The 23,477-nt window shown below is 44.7% G+C and overlaps 1 protein-coding gene across 1 annotated transcript in view; it reads right to left on the reverse strand.

Annotated features, from left to right (window-relative positions):
- DPP6 (dipeptidyl peptidase like 6) overlaps nucleotides 1–23,477 on the reverse strand; it is an 841,237-nt gene that overhangs the window by 812,236 nt on the left and 5,524 nt on the right. The window lies entirely within an intron of this gene.

Below are 23,477 nucleotides of genomic sequence, written 5' to 3' on the forward strand. Positions count from 1 at the left end.
GTCATCACGACTCTGGACTTTGAGGAGAGTTACAGTGAAAAAAAAATACAAAAATCGATTTCAAAACATTAACTAATAAAAGATCTCAAATAAAATCAGATCTGGGCACAAATACAGCAAATGACATCAAATGAAGTTCAGAAATAATGATAAATGTTTCAGAGGTTTTATGATGTTCTAATCACTAGAAAGATAGGTCCACATCTGTGTCTATTTCTAGATCTGTACAGAGGGACGTGGGTTCTAGATCTGTGCAGAGGGATGTGGGTTCTAGATCTGTGCAGAGGGACGTAGGTTCTAGATCTGTGCAGAGGGATGTAGGTTCTAGATCTGTACAGAGGGACGTGGGTTCTAGATCTGTGCAGAGGGACGTAGGTTCTAGATCTGTGCAGAGGGATGTAGGTTCTAGATCTGTGCAGAGGGACGTAGGTTCTAGATCTGTGCAGAGGGATGTAGGTACACGCACACAGAAGAAGGTCTTTATGACCATCCTCAGGGAGGCAGCAATTCCCAATGTCTTTGCAGAAGGTCGTCCGTGTATCTTGCTAATTCTGCCCCAGCATTCTCCGAGGGACACAGTCCCCCACTGGTTGAGTGCGGATGGTACTGTGTGTCTTTCACACCTCAAGAAGAATCAAAAGAGAGTTGGAGAAAATACTCCTTATAATTTTTGTTGTGTGTATAAATGGTACGTGCATTATGTATCTCTCACAATGAATAATATTTCAAACTTTTGCTCACCTAATATACATTCACTTACAAACTTGTGTATTTTGTCATACATCTGTATACAGGTAAATGCTGTATAGTATTTATAGTAAATATTATGCTTGTATATATACTCCTGTAGCCAGATAGAGACTCAATGCCACCAGCACGGATTATCCTCATTTCAGTAATTTTGGTCAAACTGGCATCAGTGAAAACCTCATTTCTTTAGTCATCAGTTTGAGGAAATTTCTGATGTATTTCTCTACGTATTTTTCATGCGCTGTTTTTGGTTCTGGTTTTTGGATTTAAAAAAAATTATAAATTGAAAGCTCTCAGTGCTCTTTGAGACATTTTTCTTTACTTCCGAGCCTAGGATATATTTTTCATTCACTATTATTATTATAATTCTGTGTGACGTTTTTCCTGTTATCTGTGGAACCTAATATTCTGTGTATATGTTACACAGCTTTTAAATGGATTTTCTTCCAGAGAGCTAACTGTCCCAGCCTCACTTGCTGAATAATGCTTGCTTTCTCTGCTTATAGCAAATGAAGCATTCCTAAACACGACAAAGCTAAATTAGGTAAGTTAAATGTGTACATTGTTTTATAGTTTTTTGTACTAATAATTCTAGTGTTTCAAATTTATCTCAGCTTAAAAAAAAAAAAAGGAGCTTTAACACAGTGCTTTTGCCTTAACATTGGTAATAAATCATTTCTGTGTTAGACCCGGTAAGACCAATAAAAAATGACTTAAAAACAAGGCTTCTAACTTAGGAAAATAGTGTGGAAGTTCCTCAAAGAATTAAAAATAGAGCTTTCCTATGACCCTGCAATAGCACTACTGGGTATTTACCCCAAAGATACAGATGTCGTGAAAAGAAGGGCCATCCATACCCCAATGTTTATAGCAGCAATGGTCACGGTCGCCAAACTGTAGAAAGAGCCAAGATGCCCTTCAACAGATGAATGGATAAGGAAGATGTGGTCCATATACACTATGGAATATTACTCAACCATCAGAAAGGATGAATACCCAACTTTTGTAGCAACATGGACGGGACTGGAGGAGATTATGCTGAGTGAAATAAGTCAAGGAGAGAGAGTCAATTAGCACATGGTTTCAGTTACTTGTGGAGCATAAGGAATAACACAGAGGACATGGGGAGATGGAGAGGAGAAGGGAGTTGGGGGAAATTGGAAGGGGAGATGAACCATGAGAGACTATGGACTCTGAGAAACAAACAGGGTTTTAGAAGGCAGAGGGGTTGAGGGGATGGGAGGGCCAGGTGGTGGGTATTATAGAGGGCACGGATTGCATGGAGCACTGGGTGTGGTGCATAAACAATGAATCATGGAACACTGCATCAAAAACTAATGACATGGGGCACCTGGGTGGCTCAGTGGGTGAAGCCTCTGTCTTCAGCTCAGGTCATGATTTCAGGGTCCTGGGATCGAGCCCCGCATCGGGCTCTCTGCTCAGCGGGGAGCCTGCTTCCTCCTCTCTCTCTGCCTGCCTCTCTGTCTACTTGTGATCTCTGTCAGATAAATAAATAAAATCTTAAAAAAAAAACAACAACTAATGACATGCTGTATGGTGACTAACATAAAATAATAAAAATAATAATTAATAAAAGCAAGCCCTCTACTATCTTTCCGACATATGTCTGTCTACCACATGTTTCTAATTTAACTTATATTCTTTCTGGGCAGATTAAAGTAGATCTTTAGGGCACCCTGTGGGGGGAGTGTGGGGGTGTGGGGGTGTTTCCACACACTTTCCACAATACTTTCCCCTTACATTATCTAAGGAGACACTGGCTATCCCTGGGTTCATCCCGCTCCTGATTTCCCATTAGAATTAGCAGATACCTGGCTGTGCTGCTGTCCACAACAAATCATGAAAGTCTTCCTGGGCAGTCCGGGTCAGATTAAAGTGTTAAAGTATGTAATGAGAATAATGAGATGTGACTTTCATCCGCTGGTCCCAAGGGACATTCCTCACGGTATAGGGAGAAGGTTGTGGGATGGGTCCCTTAATATTTTTGTCCAAACTTTTTAAGAATAGCAGCTTGCCCTTTGGGGTTGTCTTGTGTCTCCGACTGAGCTGCGGGTCCTAACTTTTAGTGAGGAGTGTCCTAGGTGGAAGTTTTTTTTCGTTTTCCAAACTGCTAAGCTTCGTTACTTATTTAATTGGAAGGTACAATCTGGGTCACAATCCTCTCGCCCAATGAAATACGCTGAGGTCACAACCAGGAAAACCACGTTTCTCTAGCCAGTGCCCTGTGGGGGTCTCAGGGAGTGTACTTCCTACTCTCCTCCTACTCTGTGCGCCCCAGGACTAGCAACCGCACTGGCTCTCTGATCAGAGTGCTCTGAAAACCTGTGAGAATGCTTCTGATTCGGGACGCTACCAGCTTCCAATACATGGGTGAGAATTATGCTAGCTAGCCTACAACTGGTGAGCTTACCCTACAAAACGAAATTGTTCCACACCCCCTGTGAATTTCCAATGCCTCAGTAGGTAAGAGCTACCTGTGGATAATATGTTGTCAATACTTCAGTATTTCTATGGACTGAATTGATCATGTACCCCCAGATTCACATACTGAAACCTAATCTCCAAGGTGATGGTGTTGGGAGGGGGAGGCTTTAGGAGGCAATTAGGGCAGGAGGGTAGAGGCCCTGTGCATGGGATCAGTGCCACTATAAATGAGAGCCTACAGGGTTCCCTCTCCCTGACATGTGAGGACACAGTGACAACCTTCTGGGAACGAAGATGTGGTCCCTCGCCAGACACCAAATCCCCCAGTACCTTGACCTTCGACTTCCCAGCTTCCAGAATTGTGAGAAATAAGTTTCTGTTGTTACAAGTCACCCCCTGGGCCATGGTACTTCTTGTTACGGCAGCCTGAATACGCTCAGACGACTACACAATTACCTTGGAAATGTTATACGGAGTCACATCGAAGTACAAATATTTGAGGGAACACTACTGCAGGCAGAGGTCATTAAACAGATTAAAGCTACTGTCTTGAGCAGTGGAGTGATTTATTCACCCCGTACATCTAACCTCAGCATACTGCAAAGTTTCCCATGTCATAATGAGTAGACAAGTGCAATAGGAAAGGCCGGACAAACGCTTACGGACCCACCGCAATGACGTGATCAAGATCAGAGACTCCCTTCGGGGGACTTACAGCCCAGGAGGATTAGATTGATGAAATCACATGAAAAGCAGGGATCTCATTAAATTTTGTTAATAATGCATTTTTAAAATAATTCATATTATTGCCAGCTTACACATCTTAAAATGATATGGCACCGTGATAGAAATTTATTTTTTGAAAATTAGCTACTGAAATTATTTGTTTTGGGGTTCGCTGCTATTTTTCCCATCCCACTCAGATAAGAGCCACAGGGGTCTAGACACAAATCCTCTGTAGGCTCCTGTAGTACCATTTCTTCCCAGCTAGTCTTTAAAAACTGTTGTACACTGTCTCTGAGATCTTTTTAAGGTCTCGAGAACTAAGTGCACACCTGTACTTCTAGAATATATTTTCCATGACAATTGTCACTAGCCCACCCCATGTCATAACAAAGGCAATTATGTTGACATTGTAATCATAAAGAAGTCCCAGCTCGTCTGTGAAAATGCTTCTGCATTATTTCCACTTCAACAGTTTATAATTTTCCAAAGTGTGCAATCACCCACTCAATTAAGGTAATTTTCTTCTTTGTCTTATTGATACAAATAATCCCCACTTGCTACTGTTCATCCTAGCATCACTGTTTACTCCAGCATCCCCTGTACCTGTGCCTTTTATTTTCATGTGCTTCCTATGAAGAATAGTTTCTGATTATCTCCTTTCTCCTAAGTCCAGTGTTATTCACCACAGGTAGACAAAACACACCTGACTACTTCATTATGTATTCAGGTAAGGTTGTGCCAAATTGTTTCCACTGAGAATACATATTAATATCCTTTTGTTTGTCTATCATATTGGACATAGGTGCTTATATTGATTTTTTTAAGATTTTATTTACTTATTTAAGATAGACAGAGATAGCAAGAGAAAGCATGAGTAGGGAAGAGAGGGAGGAGCAGGCTTCTCACCAAGCCGGGAGCCTGACACGGGACTCGATCCCAAGACCCTGAGATCATGACTTGAACTGAAGGTGGACACTTAACGACTGAGCCACCCAGGCACCCCTATATTGATTTTTTTAAATTATGTATGTACATAGCTTTATTATGTGTGAATTTTATTTCAGGATAGTAAAAGGCTTGTTACAAAGTATGTTCCTTATTGGACTGAATCTAAGACAGCATTGACTCTAAGACACACCATCATTTTATGTTGACATTTACAAAAACACTAAACAAAACCATGGCAACTAAGGTATGACACAATGCCTTCCTTGTGATTTTTGACAAAGCATCACCTTCTGTACCATCACGACACTGGTGACACAGTATTCCTTAAAAGGCTGCCCCATGATGGACAACCAGATTTTATTCCAAGCACCAGGAATGACACAGACGCTTTCTTGGTCTTACCCAAGCTGTCCTTTGAAGATGATCATTCAACAAACATGAAGGCATTTTCCATCTGAACTGAATCCAACACAAACAGCTACAACGACCATCGCACTGAGTCATGACAGCAGGAATCCCCAACAAGGGGCGCGGAGGCACAGGAAATGACCCCTGTGTTGGGCCGGCGTTCATCACGAGAGGCCATCACTGTAAAGTGCATGTGATTTCAGACATGTTAGCATGTGAACCGATGAAATGGGGTATCACATACACAGAGCAGGGGAGCTGAGAAACCACTAAGCTAATGGAATTCTCACCTGGCTCTTTCTCTAGGAAAACTTTTGCTCTTAAAATAATTCGGTCCAGGAAGTCCACAGACCACCACGGAGGGTGAAAAGTCTCTATGTGCTATCTTAAACAGGTCATCCAATTGGCAACTACAGAGTATATTTCACGCTAGAAAAAGGACAGAGGATCCATGCATCCATGCTTCAAGAGTTGAAAAGAATTCTAAAGGGGATTTCAAAGAATTTGCTTGCAAGCTTTTCTGAGAAGTGGCTGGGTGTTGTTCCAAACTATAAGAAAGAAGAGGGGAAAAAAATCCCTTAAACCACACTCATAAACTGAAATATGGCAATTACACATTTGGAGTTTTCAGATTTAATGTCTAGAAAATATGAAATTATTCTCCAAGTCTTGAAGCATTTAGAAGATCTTTTTCCTGCCATAGAAGAAACTCTGATGAGGGTAGAGAAGGCCTGGCTCCCTTGAATCACCCCGGCCTGAGGAAGACCAGTGTTGAGCCCCTAATGTCAATAGTATATTTCTTCCTGCCCAGCTCTAGCTCCCAGGGTACAAGAGAGGGTCCCCTAAGAACACATTTTGAATTCAGACCATCATCATACACAGAAAATGAGAACAAATAAACACACAAGAAAAGAAAAAGTATAAATTATTTGTAAACTCAACAGGTAAATACAACCATGGTAAAACAACTTGCTCTGATGAAATGTTTGCATATTAATGTATGATTTTTACAATGAAAATGTGTGTTTTTCTCATTTGACCATGTAGAAGATATGAAGAACATTCTGGACTATGGCTAATTGGATATTGTTTGCTGTTTTGCCTATTAAAATGAACATCTTTTTATAAACATATTTTTATATTGATCCAAATGTTTTTTCCAGACACATTCTAAAAGGCAGGATCTCCCACCACCAGTTTTTTGCAGATAGTACCAAACGCCCAGCTAGGCTGTTCCTGCACATTTTACTTCTCTAAGCGGTGGTGACATTTTGTTTCCTCTGCTGAGAAGAGCATTGGTATGAATGAAAAGAACCATCTGCCCAGCTGTTGGGCCAAAATAGTCATCTCATTTGAATTCATATGTATTTTAAGTACAAGGGATGTGAACATTTTTATAGTGTTTTTGTCATCAGAAATGTTATTTTGTGAATTGGTTCACACTGTTTATACCCTTTCCCTGCTTATATTGTATTGATGTATAATTGCTCATATGCATGGACTAATACTTTTAACTCGTATTTCTAGCCATATACCATTACTACTACTAAAGAATGGGTTCATGTAAAAAGACTGAAGTATAAATTTTGCAAAAAAGAAGTAAAAATGATTAAGTGTCCAGCAAGAACATTAAGCAAACCAACTGAAAATAGATTCGTCGTGGTCTAAGTCAGTGCAGAATATGGCCATTTACAAAATAAATGTATAAAAGTCAATGTTGTCTTAGCAAATATATTCAGTTAGAATATGACACAGATTCGAGTTTGTACTAGAAATAGCAACAAAGACTTCAATACCAATCCTATATATTGGTTTACTCCTATATGAAGAAAACAACTACGTTCCAGTAAAAACAGAAGAAATACTTTTTTTTCCCCCAGAGGAAACACTTTTAAAAATGAAGAGATACAGCCCCATTTCTCAATGAGAGAACTAAAAATTAGAATTGCATTAAAGTTACAGATTGGTTTGCTGGGCACTGTCACTATGACACTGACTTTTCCAAAATTAAAAAATATAGAGGACAGTCATTAAAAATAAATAAATAAATAAGTAAAACTGGGTGCCTGGGTGGCTCAGGGGGTTAAAGCCTCAGCCTTCAGCTCAGGTCATGATCTCAGGGTCCTGGGATCGAGCCCCGCATCAGGCTCTCTGCTCAGTGGGGAGGTTGCTTTCCCCCACCCCTGCCTGCCTCTCTGTCTACTTGTGATCTCTGTCAAATAAATGAATGAATAAAAAAATCTTTAAAAAAATTTTAAAAAACTTGAGAAGACACGTGCTAAACATTTGAATGAGATTAATGTACAGGAAAAGTACTAAAACTGTGTATGATTAACTCAATCGACAAATACATATTGAATCCAGACCCTGTTCCAGGCAATGAGGATGTACCGAGGAGCAGTGAGCCCAGCCCTCATGGGTCTTCGAGTCCAGGAAAAGAAGGACAGAACGCCGACTACCTTAGAATGGGTTAGTGGAGGGAGAAGGTACAGAGACAGACCCACGTGTAGAGATTTGGGTCTGTGATGACCCAAGAGAACCAGCTCTCTCCTCTTTACCAAGACCCCTCCCATCCTGCTGAGGATCTACGGTCACTCCAGTTCCCAGCTGGGCATTTCCCACAGAGTAAAGAGCAAAAGACAAGAGCAACCGTGGTGAAAGGTCTATTTCTGATGATTGTGGATCTGTTATTAGGATTTCTGGATCATCTGTGGATTAGAGGAGGCTGTAACTTCGTTCTCATCCCAGCACCCTCATAACCGCGAATTAGTTACATGCTACGGAACACGTTATCTTGCAATAACATATTTCAATAATTAAAGATGGTTATTCAGTCTTCCATTTTGATCTGATATTTCAAGGGTTGACTTGACGTTATTTTATTAAAATCTGGAGAATACAAATAAAATGTATTTCTACCCCCCCACACCATTCTCCACCTGCCTGTTCCCTATGAAATTGAGCATTTCTGGGAGGAAAAAAAAAACCCATGGACCTTTTTTGGGTGGCCTATTAATAATGGGCCACTAGATTTTTCCAGACTCCTAAAGCATATCATTAGAACTCCAGTGTCCCATCAATTATAGACAGTGATTTTTATGAGCTTCACTGCAGTTTAACTCTGTGGGTGTTTCAGATTTAAACTGGAAGTCATAAGGCATATCTTCATGTGAAATCAAGTCATTTTTATCACAATATATCATTCAAAACTAATTCTCCTCAAAAACAAGCACTCAGGTTTATCAAATATCTACCTTCCAAACAATTTGATTCTTCTCAATGATATAAAAGATTATAGGCTGAATGCTAGCTAAATATTAATGAACAAGGTAGAACCAACCCTGGGAATTAAAAAATACTATCTTTTGTCATTTTGACTATCATGTAATTCTATATTCAGAATCCCCAACTTCTATAATTAAATTTATACTATATAAAGGGAATGCGTATTTTTGTTTCCAGATTGAGATTGATGAATTAGGATTTGCAAAACAGGCTAGATTATATGATGGCAATTTTCCTTGCAAAATACCAATTATACATTTGTTAAGTTTGCTGCTATGCTTTAATTACATATGCCACACTGGCTACACAGACAAAACTAGGACAACCTGTTGAATTTACTTCCTGAGCATTATTCCACTTTCTCATATTCTTTTCAATTTCAAGAGAAACGACAAAATAACATTTATAGAATAACTACTGTCTTCCAGGCCCTGTACTACATGTATACACAAAAATTATGGGGTTTTTTCCTTAGAAACATATGACCCTATGATCATTGAGATGCATATATAGCTTTATGTAGTTGTGGTTGATTCTTTTACATTTTTTATACTATTCTATTGCATGACAAAAGCCTAATCTGGGGCCAACTGGGTGGCTCAGTCAGTTAAGCATCTGCCTTCAGCTCAGGTCATGATCCCAGGGTCCTGGGATCGAGCCCCGCATTGGGCTCTCTGCTTATCGGGGAGCCTGCTTCCCCCCTCTGCCTCTGTCCCCCCTACTCATGCTCTCTCAGTCTCTCTCTCTCAAATAAATAAAATCTTAAAAAAAAAAAACCCACAGTGTATCTATCCAGTCTATTCTGATGAGCATAAAAATTGTTTCTAATGTGGTGCTCTTTTCACAACATTGTTAAGAATGTTCTTGTAGGAGTACACGCCTTTCAGTGCACGTGTGTGAAATTACCAGGTGGGAGGGGGGAAGGGTCATGCCCAGCTTTCCAAGATGGTTGTTTCCGATAACAGCTGTTCTGGTTTACAGTCCTAGCGTCAGAGTGTGTACGTTGCTAATGCCATTTTAACTCTTTAATAGGCTTTGGGGAGCGAAAGGGGCTAAGCCTGCATCGTCACCGCCCGCATCTTTACATCCAGTATAGACTGAATGAAAAACAAGCACATCAGTCAGACACACCAGAATGTGGGCTTGGCGCTCCGTGGGTCTGCAGGGTGCGGCACGCCACCTGCGGAGAGCGCCACCTGCGGAGAGCGCCACCCTCTGAAAGCGGGACAGGGTGCGAGGAAGGCGTGCCAGCCCTTGGGTTCTGCGGTGAACACAACTTACAACGGTTGATCACTAAAGCTAGTTTGAGCTCACATAAGCAACCACTGAAATCTCAGCCTACCGCCCAATGTCTTCATGTTTTGCTCAACGCTGTGGTTTTATTTCCCTGTGGTGTCCTTAGTTGTGTCTGCTTCGACCCCTGGTGGACAGCTGCATGATCAAGGGGCCGTGGCTAGCTTCTTTGCGCTCACAAAGTGAACCCCTTACTCCAGGTCATCCTCAGGGTCCTACCCACCCTCCACGGTGAACAAAAAGGAGGGAGCAGCTGGGCCTTCGATTCCGGCCATTCCGGATCTCAGGCCATGCCCACCATCGTCACACACTAAGGGCTGCACAGGAGCTGGTCACTTCAGGGCAGTTAAGGGGTCATATTATTCTTATCGGTTTAGAAGAATCATGGAACACCTCCAAATGGGGGTTGGGACTAAACTCCAAACATCACAGCACCTGAGAAGGAGAGAAGGTGGTAGAGAATTCAAGGAGAAAACCCACATCCACAATAATCCTGATTGTTCCTTCTAGGTTGCAGAGTCGGTATTCGATGGGAAATGGGGGTGAGTCAGGAGACGGGTACACTCCCCTGGGAAGAGGGTGGCCCATGTCTTTCCTCAGACTATTACTGGTAGCTTGTGACTTTCAAGTAGTTAATAATTACTGCTTTATCGCCTGATGGGGCATCTCGACATTCGAGAAAGGACATTGATAACACCTGGTAAATTAGACTAAAATTCAAATGTCCTCAAGATGAACGACTTTAAGGTATTGCCGACATGCGTTGTCTATTTCTTTGCAGAGGAATGACCCAGCGGGACCCTGAGGCAGATCACGGGGAATGTCACCTGAATCCTCCCACGACCCTCTCCTGTCCCCTCCAGCCACAGCCCACCTCCACACATCTCACAGACGGACGCACGGTGACTTTTCCAGGAGGAACACAGAATGTGGGAGAAATTGACCGTCTCTGGTCCCTAAGAGACCTCCGGAAGAGGAGAAGTCTTCATGGAGGCAAATGAGCCTCCGATGTCTGGTTTTTCTCGAATGGACTGACTTATTTAAAGGGGACAGAGTGTTTGTGAGCAATGTGCACTGACCTATGCCAGGTCCTAGGGCAGCGGCACTCCATGTCCCTCCTCTAGTCAGCCCGGCCCAAGAGCACGTGAGCCTCGTCCTCACGGCTTTCTGCCCAACGGTTTACTGCTCACACCTGCCTCTGCGTTGCAGGAACCACGTCCCTTGAGGCCCCGGAATTTTGATCCCCAGTTAATGAGGGATCTAGGTAAGTCGTTGGGCTATTTCTTATCTCGGATGGAAACTTCAGTAATCTAATGCGATGGGTAGCCAATCCAGGGCCCGTGGAAGACTTCGGTCGGCACAGGCAGGATGAGAAATGGACCCAGATGTAATCATAATGCTTCATTATCCTGACTTGCACAGATAATTCATTCGTGTGCACTGAAAACTCTCTCTTCTAAAACAATTCCGAGAATATGCCCAAGTATATAAAATGGTCCCAGCTTCATCAATGTCTCCCTCACAAATGTTTCAAGAAAGAATCGTAATAAATATGTCAGGGAAATTCATCACGGCAATCACTTTTCATTTTCTTTTCCTTTTTATTCCTACTGTAGCAGTTAGAAATTATATTTATTTCTTTTCTTCCTAGTCCAAGGTTATGAGGAGACCTCAGGTTATGATCCAACCCATGGGGGAAGCATCTTTCTTGAAAGTCAACATCTTTCCATCAAAATCCAAATGGAAACCCAGAGGACCAGTTGGTAGAATTAATCAACCTAAAAAATCATATTCTGGACGCCTGGGTGGCTCAGTGGGTTAAGCCGCTGCCTTCGGCTCAGGTCATGATCTCAGGGTCCTGGGATCGAGTCCCGCATCGGGCTCTCTGCTCAGCAGGGGACCTGCTTCCCTTCCTCTCTCTCTGCCTGCCTCTCCATCTACTTGTGATTTCTCTCTGTCAAATAAATAAATAAAATCTTTTTTAAAAAATCATATTCTGGACACACCATACACCTTTTTGGACTCACTCCCAATCTAGACTCTCTCTTCATCCGTCCTTTAGCAGTGTAGTGAGACTACCCCCATACGCTCAGGGTTATTCACTCTCACTGGCCCCAAAGTCACTTCCCTCTTGTCATTATTGTGTCCGTTCAAGCTTTGCCCAAGTGTCATCCTCAGAACCCAAGATCTAAGGGGCAGTAGCAGGTGTGTGATAAGGACTTAGGAATGCATGGTGTTATGTGCTGTGCATTTGTAAAGATGGCACCAGGTAGACCTCGCTCCTGCTTTTATGAAGTTATGTCATGGGAGGATTCCGCAGGAATGTGTTTTGAAAATGCTGGGGTTTTGGTTTGCAAGTCATGATTTCCTTTGGATTCACTGCTCCACTTCTCGAAACATTCATTCCCAGTTTCCATGAATGTTCCTTCCTGCTTACACTCTTTTGAAATAATGACCAGTATCAACCTTTCTTTTGGACATCCTTCTAATTCTTAAGGTCCTGTTTTGGAGGTGGGGGTGTGGTTTCATTATTTATTTATTTATTTATTTATTTTTGAGAGAGAGAGAGAGAGAGACAGACAGACAAACAGACAGAGACAGAGAGAGAAAGAGCACAAGCATGGGGGAGGGGAGAGGGAGAGGCAGATACCCCACTGAGCAGAGAACCCAATGAGGGGCTTGATCCCAGGACACCGGGATCCAGACCTGAGCCAAAGGCAGATGCTTAACCAACTGAACCACCCAGGCACCCAAGCTCCTGTTTTTAAAAGGCTTTATTCTGAAATAGTTTCAGACTTACAAAATAGCTACAAACATAGGGGAGAATCCCACACACGCTTCCTGCATCCTCCCTCATGTACAAGGATAGTACAAGCAGCAAAGCCACGAAATTAATGTTGCTCCGGGACTCTTAACTGAAGAACATGTTTGGATTCCCCAGCTTTTCCACTACCGTCCTTTTTCTGCACCAGGATCCACGCTCAAATCCCATACTGCACTGAGTTATTCATAATACAAATGAGTCTCACTCATCAGAATGTGAACCTTCTCTCCTCTCCCACAGAAGCAGCCTCCCAGGGCTTCGTGCCCTCCCACCAGCCTACACTTGACCTCCACCAAATCACCAACTATTCCAGCTGAATTCTTCCTACTGTTGTCCAACAATGCCTGACTCAGGCAAGCAAGTGTTCACACTCCAACTTGGCGTTGGAGTCCCCTATCTCCAACTCCCTTTTGACCATTTTGACCAACCCTAGAGTTGGGTCAAGTTGGTGGTCCTGAAACTTCATCTCTCTCATGGAGCAAAGAGTCATGAACTTGCATGTTGACTGACTGTTCTTGCAAGGATTGGTAGGACACTCTTTCCTACCCTTGACATCCCTGAGCAGATACTGGAGGGTGATCTCACAATTCAAATTAACACCCACAAGCTGATGATTCCCACATCCAAATCTCAAATTACCTCATCCCAGAGCATGAGGTGTTTATATAGACATGTGCAAGTCACAGGGAAGATGATGTGTGCCCCCACGTCTCCCTCAGTAGTGACACCATTATGTACCCCAATCATGCTGGAATACTGAGCAGTTCTCAGTGGGAATCCTACTCTTAATGGTGCAGGAGAGCCAATCAAGACACAAGAGTAGATAAATAAATAGGAATCATCAGGTCTGGAAAGTAAGAGACACAGTTGTCATTATTTGTGCATTCTATGATCAAACACACAGAATCAGCAAAACCTATTATTAGAACTAATGAGAGTTTTGCAAGCAACGGACACAAGGTTAATTTCTGAAAGTAAATGATCTTTCAGCAAATCAACCAGAGCCACCATTTCTAGAAGGTATCTGCTACTACATGACAGATACTCTTCCTGTAATATAGAAGAACTTTATTTAAGTTCAAAGGCCAACTCAACTAATGACCAAATTTCTAAATGACCATTTTGATTCATTGATTTCTTTCCCACCATTTACTATCCATTGTGGTGTTGGAATGAAGCGTGAGCTCAGAGTCCAGGTCTGAAGCCCAGATCTGCCTCTCAAAGGACGTTGGACCTTACTGTCTTACTTACTATCTCTGGTCCTCTTTGCAAAACCACCCCCTAGGACCACAGCTATGGCTAAGTAAAACAAAATACTGTCCTGGCAGTCACAGTGCTCTACCCATTAACCCACAGATAAACTTTCTCCCAGAATCACTTTCTTCCCCAACACCTTCCAAGGAATAAGTTTTCATTCTGCAGTTCCCAGCACTTCCCCAAGGAAGTTCAGAACTCTGTCCCACAGCGAATGTGCATTACTTATTTCTAACTCCATGCCGCTGTTGTCTAGACATTGCCCTATCGAGCCTCTATCAACTTTCTCGTTTATTCCTTGTGACACCACACCAGACGCACATAGTTTCTTTCCTCCTACAGCCTGAATCCCATGTCCAAGTTTCCTAATTTGAAGTCTTCTGCTTCAGACACTGAAATACATTTAGGGGATGATGAAGGAGTTCACTTTGGCCTCTATTTTGACTCTTCCCCCACGTGTTTTGCCATCTGGGTGCTGCCTTCACAAACCTCAGCAACACATCTATTCCAGGCAACTATTTCATAAAAACACTACAGAAATGAGGGCCTGTTGGGCCATCGAGGCAATAAGGCTGCAAAGGGAACAGCCATGCAGAGTGATGGAAACCCAAAGTTGGGTAGTGGCTGACAGATTCATCCAGAATAAGCCTTCAGAGTTTCCCATAATATCTAATACAGAGATAGAGAGCTTTCACGCTGTTTTCAAAGTTGGGTAAGATGTAGGCTTACACTTGAAAGTTCTGTCTGCAAAGATACATTTAGTGCAGCCATTTACTCAATCTACCCCTTAAGGTAAGAGCTGTAATTTCCCAGGTGGAGGAAAATGAACACCTATCTGCCCTCCTCGAGAAATGGGAACACTCAGCTGACTGTGTCGCCTGTTGCATCAAGTGGGAATTTCTGGACTTCCTAGAGGTCACCCTCCCCAGCTCTCCCCTGTCTTCTTTCTAGCTAGTTAAATGTCACAGTGACATTTCCTTGTTTGTAATAACACATCATTTGAACACTACGACTGGGTCATTTTGCCTTTTCCGTCAAGCTTTTTCTTGACTCTCGCAACTACGGCTCCACAACCCAGTAGAATCTACAGTGTGAGAACTCCTATGATTTTTCAAATTATTAAGTGGATTCCACTGTGGGAAGAATCCAATAGATACTTCATGACGTGAGAATATAGCACCTATCTAGAAAGATTAAGTGACAAGATACTATCTTAGTGAACTCAAATTAAAGAGAACAGGAGGTTTTATTGATAAACAATCAGTAAAGGGCATGGGTAAAGAAACAGAGGTTTCCTTTGCCTATTTCTTCAAAAACCTTTCTTGTACTTATAATGAGAATGCTTTAAACTCCTTTACTCCACGGATCCCGTCGGACCTTGCAAGGCGTGGGTCTGCTAGCCCTCGACAGTGTCAGGGTCGAGCCACTCAACAGGCACAACTACTGTGAAGTTAATTATTTCCACTTTAGGAAGTCAGCACCACCCAGCATCAAAGATTTGCTCAAGAGACTTTTAAAAAACTCATGGATTCCTCACCCTGTGGATCTACTCTCATACCTCCACCGTCAGAATTCTGTACCATCATCACGCATATTTACTGAGCATGGGCTAGAGGCAAGATTCCGTCTTCTGTTCTGTGCACAGAAGTATAGGTAATAATATAGACTTAGATCCCAGGTTTTTAAAAATAATATAGTTACATAGATTGGCTAAACATAAAACATGTTTAGAAATATAATTATAGTCTTTGCTGGACCCTTGGAGACCACCTAACACAACCAAGTTTAAGCAGAATGGCTAACTCTGGACATGTGAGCTTCCTGGTAATGGCCCAAAGCCAGTGGAGGTTGCAGCTGGCAATGAGAGCCCCATTGCCTTTTTTCCTATTTCAAGCCTCCCTTCTCAAGTAAATGGCACCGAAGTTTCTAATCACAATTCCAAGACATGTGAGACCATTCGGTGCAAACTACAACTTAGACCATTTTCCCAAAATGAAAGACTTGCGATGATGTGTGACAATTCCATAATAATGCGGATTATGCTGTAAGGTAGGTATTACTCAGATGAAACAATGGAGCCTTCCATGTGAAGTGTGGTGTGAGAAGAAAAGTAGTAGCAGCATTTGGGGAGTTTTTTAGGATTTGCCAAATCTCGGGCTCCATGCCACAGCTACTCAATCGCAGCGCCCATGTTAACGAGAATTCTCAGGTAACCCATGTGCCCGGGAACATTGGAGAAGCACCCCAATGGGAGAATCTTAGTGAGAAGGGGGACGCTTTACCCAGGAGGCCCCTCTTTCCTTGGATGCACACGAATCACAAAAGCAACTGCAACATACTTCAGGTGTAAAGGAAACAAAACCATTCCACTTTGGGGAGTCCACACGTGTTCTCGAGGTAAAACACAGTCTTGTGTAAAACGCTGTGACCCCTGCAGCCTCGCTAAAACCTCACCTCTGCCCTGGATCCTTTTCAAATCACATAAGCCAATGGAATACGACTCAGCCATCAGAAGCGATGAACATCCACCGTTTACATAGACATGGATGGGACCGGAGGGGGTTATGCTGAGTGAAATGAGTCAAGTAGAGAAAGTCACGTATGAAACAGCGCCGAGGACCACAGGGGAAGGGAGAGAAAACTGAATGGGAAGCCATCAGAGAAGGAGAGGAACCATGAGAGACTCCTAACTAGAGGAAACAAACTGATCGTTGCTGGAGGGGTCGTGGGTGGGGGGTGGGGAGCTGAGCTGGAAGGAGAGCACGGGATGTGATGAGCACTGGGTGTCACACGCAGTCGATGAATCACGGAACACTACACCTGAACTAATGATATGCCGTATGTCGGCTCACCGAATTTAAATAAAAACAAATCACATTAGCTGAAGTACATTCTTCTAGCCCAGACACTGAGCTCAGATGGCGCTCACTCTTTCCATGCCCCACCAACTGGCCAGTGTTCTCAGAGACACGGATAACTACACGTAGACAGAACCAAGTCTAACAGTCTCTCCCTCCCATCAGTTCCAACCCAGGCACCCAACCTGGATGTGCCAAAATGGCAGCCAAGCACCCCTACAGCGGAAAGCGGTGTCTAGGCTATGAGTAAGGGAAACCACGGAGGGTGTGAAATCGCTCCTGCACAGTGGCCGTCGCTCACCGGAGAGGAGGCCTCCAGGACAGAAGCTGGTGGGATTCTCCAGCACCTTTGTCTTTTGGGTGGAGGAGGAAGGAAGATTCGAGCAGAGCCGTGTTGTCTGTTAGCACATGTCCAATGAGAACTTCACAGAACTTCGCAGAACTCTTCAGCGGGCTCGACGTTGGTGTCTTGGAAGCAGACGCAGTATCGACTCAGACCCCACCTGGACAAACTTTCCACGGAGAAGCTGAAACCAGAACTTCCTCTGGAGCAGCCAACGGTGAAGAGTGGTGTGGTCCCAGGAGCCCCCTGTGTCCCTGACGGTGCGGATGGAAAACAGGCGGGTTTCTCGTGGCAGAAATGGACCAGGGAATGAAAAAGCCAAGAGCCAGTTAGAAAGGCAACCACCCGACAGAGCAAGGTTAGGAGCAGAGGGTGACCCAAGAAGCCCGAGGACGAGGGACAGCATCACAGCTGGAGAAAAAGCCACCGTCATCTTTCAAGATCCTGTGCGCTGGCGTCTGAAGACACTCCCTCAAAGCCCCGGGAGCACAGACCAGCCCTGGGTAAGGGTCGCACCCGGAGACCTATTACCACCAGATCCCAAGGGCACCCACCACGCTGTACTCTGCCTTCACCCTCATTTCTCCTCCTCCTGAACCCAACCTTGGATCAGAGGGAAATGGGGAACTGGGCGCAGGGAAGGACGGAGTTGGGAACCCCAGGCAGGGGCTGGCCCCAAAGCATGCTCTGGCTGGCAGAGAGGGGAAGCCTGTCTGAGAGTCGGTTTTGGAGTCGATAATGGATTAGGCGGCAGTGGGCATTTAACTTCTGAAATCAGACTGTCTGTAACGGAATGGAATAGGATGGGCTATGATGTCCTCCCGATCCGGGTACAGACCCACCCAGCTGAAGATTCCTTTCCAAGGCCCAGATGGAGGAGAAAAAACAAGGGTGTTTCACAATGGCCCTGTGAGTCTACCATATTCGGTCTAACACTGAGAAACTCATTGGGGAGAAGGGGGGGTTCACGCCTAAGGCTTCCCGAAGCCTCCAGGTGCTTCAGTATTATACAGCACATTTCTTGGAGCTCATTTGGTTGCAGGGGAAAAGTGGAAACCCATAGAATGTAGCTCAAATTAACAAAACAAAACAACCACAAACAAAAGCATTATGCATGTAAGCAGAATTCTTGGAGCTCCCCTGGAGTGGGGGAGCTTTGCCCCGCCCCTCTCTTGAACCTGTAGTTAATGTTCCAGCCCGCTACCCAATTCCAGTGGCCACAAAACCCCAGATGCAGCCAAATAACACACTAGTGAACCCAAAAAGGTTTTATTGACACTTCTCTGAAAGGCCAGATCCAACCCGGCAACATTTCTATTCTGTTCCCCAAAGTATATCTCCTGGCCGCCAGCAACATCATCTTTTTTGTCTTGTTCCCTTTTATCTCTTGCCACAAAGCCTCACAGATACCCTCCATTTTTCTGATAAATTCAGCTCTGGCGAGCTCTGTCCAATAATAACCTGGAAGGGAGCCATCACTTCCCTCCTGCTCAGAAAGCAATTCAGGGACTTTTTTTTTTTTTTTTTTTTTTTAATTCTCACTTATTCCTTTTGGGATATGAAGTTCAAATGCAAAAAAGCTTACCAGAAATCTGTTCAACAAAAAAAGAAAAAAGAAAGAAAAAGAAAAGGTTTTCTATGGTGGACATGGGGAAGGAGAAGGAACGCAGGAAACCTCGCTAGTCATGAAGGACGTTTCTTCATCCCTGTCGGTCAGCCATAGCGCTGCGTCTCAGAACAGGGAGGCGCTGCTGGGAAGTCAAAGGAAGCAGAGACGGGCTCCGGGTGAAGCGGAGTGAGAGTCCAGTCGAGGTGGGAGTCAGCGGGCTCAGGGCCCCTCATCTCTGACCCACGCTCGCCCGCGGTCACCCCCGGCTTCCCGCGACCCTCCAGGGCGGCCAGCGTGCCCTCCGTCCTCTGCCACTATCTCTGCATCTCTTGGTTCAAATTTCCAAAGACACTGTTGGGCTGGCCCGGCTCCGCCTGTGGATTTCCTCCCGCGGGGCCCGAGGTTAACCCTGGTCCGATGGGCTGGATCCGGGGGAGGCAGAGTCCGGCGTCCAAGCAGGAGAGGCAAGGCTGTGGGCAGGGCCTTTCTTGTAGAAGAGAAATGGCCCATGAGGCAATGAACCCCATCTCCATTCCAGGGACCTGCAACTGGCGGCCGAGGAATGAATTAAGGAAGAAACGTTGCAGACTCCAAGAGCCGGAGCGGAGTGGAAGGAGACAAGCTTTGCTTTATTTCTGTCACTTTCGGGTCGTGTCCCTCTTTGTGATTTCTCAGGCTTCTATTACACAATGCTAAGCTGCAGGGGCCGGATACTGGAAGACACTAGAATCTACTCCCAGTGGTCACAAATAGAGGTCACCAGGGGTGGGGGATGCCTGGGTGGCTCCGTCCTTAAGCATCTGACTTCAGCTCAGGTCATGATCCCAGGGTCCTGGGATCGAGCCCCGCCTCAGGCTCCCTGCTTGGCAGGGAGTCTGCTTCTCTCTCTCCCACTCCCCCTGCTTGTGTTCCCTCTCTTGCGCTGTCAAGTAAATGAATAAAATCTTAAAAAAAAAAAAATCACCAGAAGTAAATATAGCAAATGCTACATGGTAGGTCGATGGGTTGCTTGGTTAGCAAGGATCGTGGTTATCACTTGGGGCAGCAGAAAAATTCCGTTGCATGCAGCCTTTAGTTTGCAGGCTATTTCTAGACCTTAGGGACATAACAAGAACAGGAGGGAATGAGTCTGTGGGAAGTAGTCCCCAGTGAACCTGAACTGGCCACTCTGTTCTCTGACCATGATCCCAAATCTGGCTTTATTCCTGCTTTAGCACCCTGGGTGTCTCATTCTGGGGCTTCCTGTCCCATCTGTGATGACCCCGTCTAAGTCTTCATAGGAAGAAGTCCAATGCTTACAAAATACATAAATAACACTTAGCATCGAGGAAACTAATAGATAGCCTGAAAGAAGCACGGGTTGCAGCTTACTGAATAAAAGATTCAATACTATTCATTATTGACACATTTTCAGTTCAAAAACCTTTTCTGTTTTACTAGCCCAGTGACTGGAAGTGACTTGCATGTAGTCGCGTAGCCCCGTTTCTTCAGTTAAAAAATAAAAAGAGGACTAAAAACATGCCCATCTACTTCAGCAGCTGTCATGAGATACGATAATAGTCACGAAAAAGTTACAACAAGTAGGGGAGAATGGCATACAAATTGATGACTGTCCCCTGATTTCATATAGTACCTCCATCTTCAGGTTGAAAGTTTATGTCAGATAAGCACAGTATGTGTCCGTTTCATACTAAAGTGTGAAGGACTCCCCTGGCTTAGGGTTTACATTAAGCACATTTTATTACAGAATTGGTTGTGATATCTATGCCCTGGAACGCCTTCATAATGGCACTCACTCTGCCTATGGCTTGTTTTCAGGTTGGAACATCAGCAGGGAAGAGGCGGACGGGGGTTTGAGGCTTAGTTTTCAGAGAGGGATGGAGGGTGTTGGGGCGGGGGAAGGCCCAGAGACTCAACCCAAACAGAAGGCACAGTTCAGCTAATTCTCAGATCCTGTCTACTGAGACTTTACACTCTCGCTACCTCAATAAACAATTCTCCACCAGATGGGCTTTCCCACATTTTAACTCACATATTTAACTCACATATTCAAACTATTTTAACACGGGCCCAGCACATCTTCATCTTTTTTACTTTATAAAAGATGGGAACTTGTTCTGCTGTGTCCACATTATGCCAGATACAATTTGTAATTAGACAGCAACGCCTAAACATCTTATGATCTCTTAATACTGCATTTGCAATGTTCCTAAAACAGACAGAGACACTGAAAGGACACGCACATTACATGTGGAAGGAAGCCAGTGCCGACCCCCTCAGACCCTACGGATGTGGGGACAGGACCACCGTGGAGCTGGGGAGCTTCTGCCCATCTCTGCTAACCACACGCAGATAATCTGGGCCCTTAAAAATAAGATCAGGGTGGGGGTCTATGAAATTCCAATCAGTCTATTTCCTTCACAAGGTACAAGATGTGAGATAATTAAAACACAGCATTTGAGGAACAGCTTTTGACTTCAAAAGAAGTAATCCAGCAAGTTAAACCGGAAAAGCAATTACTTACTCATTTACTGCCCTCTATTCCTGGAAATTTAACTGACACATGAGCTTATATTCGTTTTATGTATTTTACTGAGAAAAAAAACGAAGACAATTATATTTTTTTTAATCAATAGAATGTAAAACCAAAATAACATAAATAGGTTTTCACTAATATCCTGGAAGTCATTAAAGCAATTTGTGTTTTATGCATTACATTAAATATTCTCAAGTTCTTTGGAATGATTTCGGTTCTGGGTAGTAAAAAGAATCTACATTTTTTTAAATTCATATGGGTTCCCTTTCCTATTTCTTTCCAAAATGAGGACCAAACAAGTAAGCCCCTGTTGAGCAGGAAGGGCTCAGGTGAGTGAGACAAGCTGTGACCAGGACGTGCTCTTAGTCACATTAAATACTAGTGAAGGGCCCTCTCGGCTGAGTCGCTGGCCTGCGTGATGTGCAAGTGTACAGCAGACTGGACCCCCAATCTGTGGTCCGACGGAGTCGGAGCATGGAAGAGCCCAGGGTGACAGGAGGCACCGGGGACCGGGAACCAGGGAAGGAGAGTCCGTGTCCCGGCTGTCTCGTTAACGCGCGTATTCCGCTGGAGCTCAGTTTTCAAGAAATGAAAGGACAGAACAAAACGACCTCTGAAGCTAGATCCTGTTTTAAAATATTATGTATGAGGCCTGGAGGACCACGTGTCCCAGAACCTGGGCGCTGCCACGGGAGAGCACAGGTGTCCGTGGTCGGGATTAGGGAAGCTGGGGAGGCTCAGAACAGGTAGGTACGGGGATGAGAGCAGGTGGGAAGGTCTGACACTGATTCAACCCAAAAAGACAGACTGAGGAGTGAGTCAGACAACCATGAATCAAGATGGAAACCCACTGGAGCGGAATCTTAAGTTGTGATGGCCTGGCTGGCGGCGCGGGGCTGGGGGTCTGCGGGGTCTGCACTGATGGGTGACGGAGGACACGTGGAAGGACACACCAGGCATGACCCTTATGTCCTCAGCAGCTTGTGGGGCCGTGGCTGAACTCATTGTTCAGGGAAAGCTTCTCACAGAGGGGGTGACTAAGCTGCATCCCAAAATCCAGAGGAGAATCCCTTAACCCGTGAAAATGAGGAGGCGGCTGCTTAATTCCAGAGAGGATCCGACCGAGGAAGAGTGTGGGAGGGGAGGAACTGCCTCGGCTGTCCTAGTCAGGAGGACAGGGCAGTGTGGGAAGGACGGGGAGACAGCCCGGAGCAGGGGTAGAAAAGGCCTCGGGAGAAAGAGAACCTGCCGAGCTCTCAGACCGCTTTAGCAACAGGGGAAGTTTAGAGACTGTGACGCCCAGGGGAAGGAAGAACAGCTCGCCCGGAGGAGACGGAAGACTGGGAATCGTGGGAAAGAGAGGGGCACCGATGTCGCAGAGTCCTGGTCAGAAGGAGGCTGAAGGTCAAAGCAAGGTCGGGAGGTCCCACCTGGGCTGACCCTTGCTTCCTGGATGTCGTCAGTCTCGAAATGCAGAGGGACGTTATATTTTGAACTAAAGATCTAGGAAACTGAGGTGAGGAGTAAGTCTAGCGACTGTTGTGTTATCCTAGGAACCTGATATCATTCGTTCTAAGGCCAAAGGGAGTGAAACACCCAACCACCGAATCCGAAGCTGCCCATTGAACTGACGGCGGAAGAAGATGGGTCGAGTCAAAGCCGCCACCGCACGTAGATGTCTGTGCGAAATAGAGAACAATCTCACAACCGGAGAACAGCCCACACGAGCAGATTCTGGAGGGGGCGGAGTTTGAGGCAACTACCCCAAACTCTAGAATGTGGAATGCAGGGCATCAGTAAGAGAGCCTGACGTTCTGTGTACAAACAGTGCCCACGTCTCTGGGGCCCTCCTGAGCTACCCAAGGTGTGGGGAGAGTCCAGGAGGCCTAATCGAGGATAAGAGAACAAAACTCACATGCAAATCGCCCCTCTCCCTCACCGGCTCACACAACATTAATAAACAATCTTGAGAGAAACACAGCAGAACCCCTGCATTCAACAGGCGCAATGCCCATGATAAAATTCACGGTCGGTCGACAGACAAAGAGATGCAAATGTGACCCATTCTCAAGAAAGAGGCACAACCAACCCAGACCAGTCCGGAGATGACCCAGACGCCAGAACAAGAGGACACAGATCTCAAACCCGCTACTGTCAGCGCGCTCGGGGGGCTCAGTGAAGCGAGTGCCTTCGGCTCC

Source organism: Mustela nivalis (genome assembly GCF_964662115.1).
Source record: "Mustela nivalis genome assembly, chromosome: 12".
Lineage (NCBI taxonomy): Eukaryota > Metazoa > Chordata > Mammalia > Carnivora > Mustelidae > Mustela > Mustela nivalis.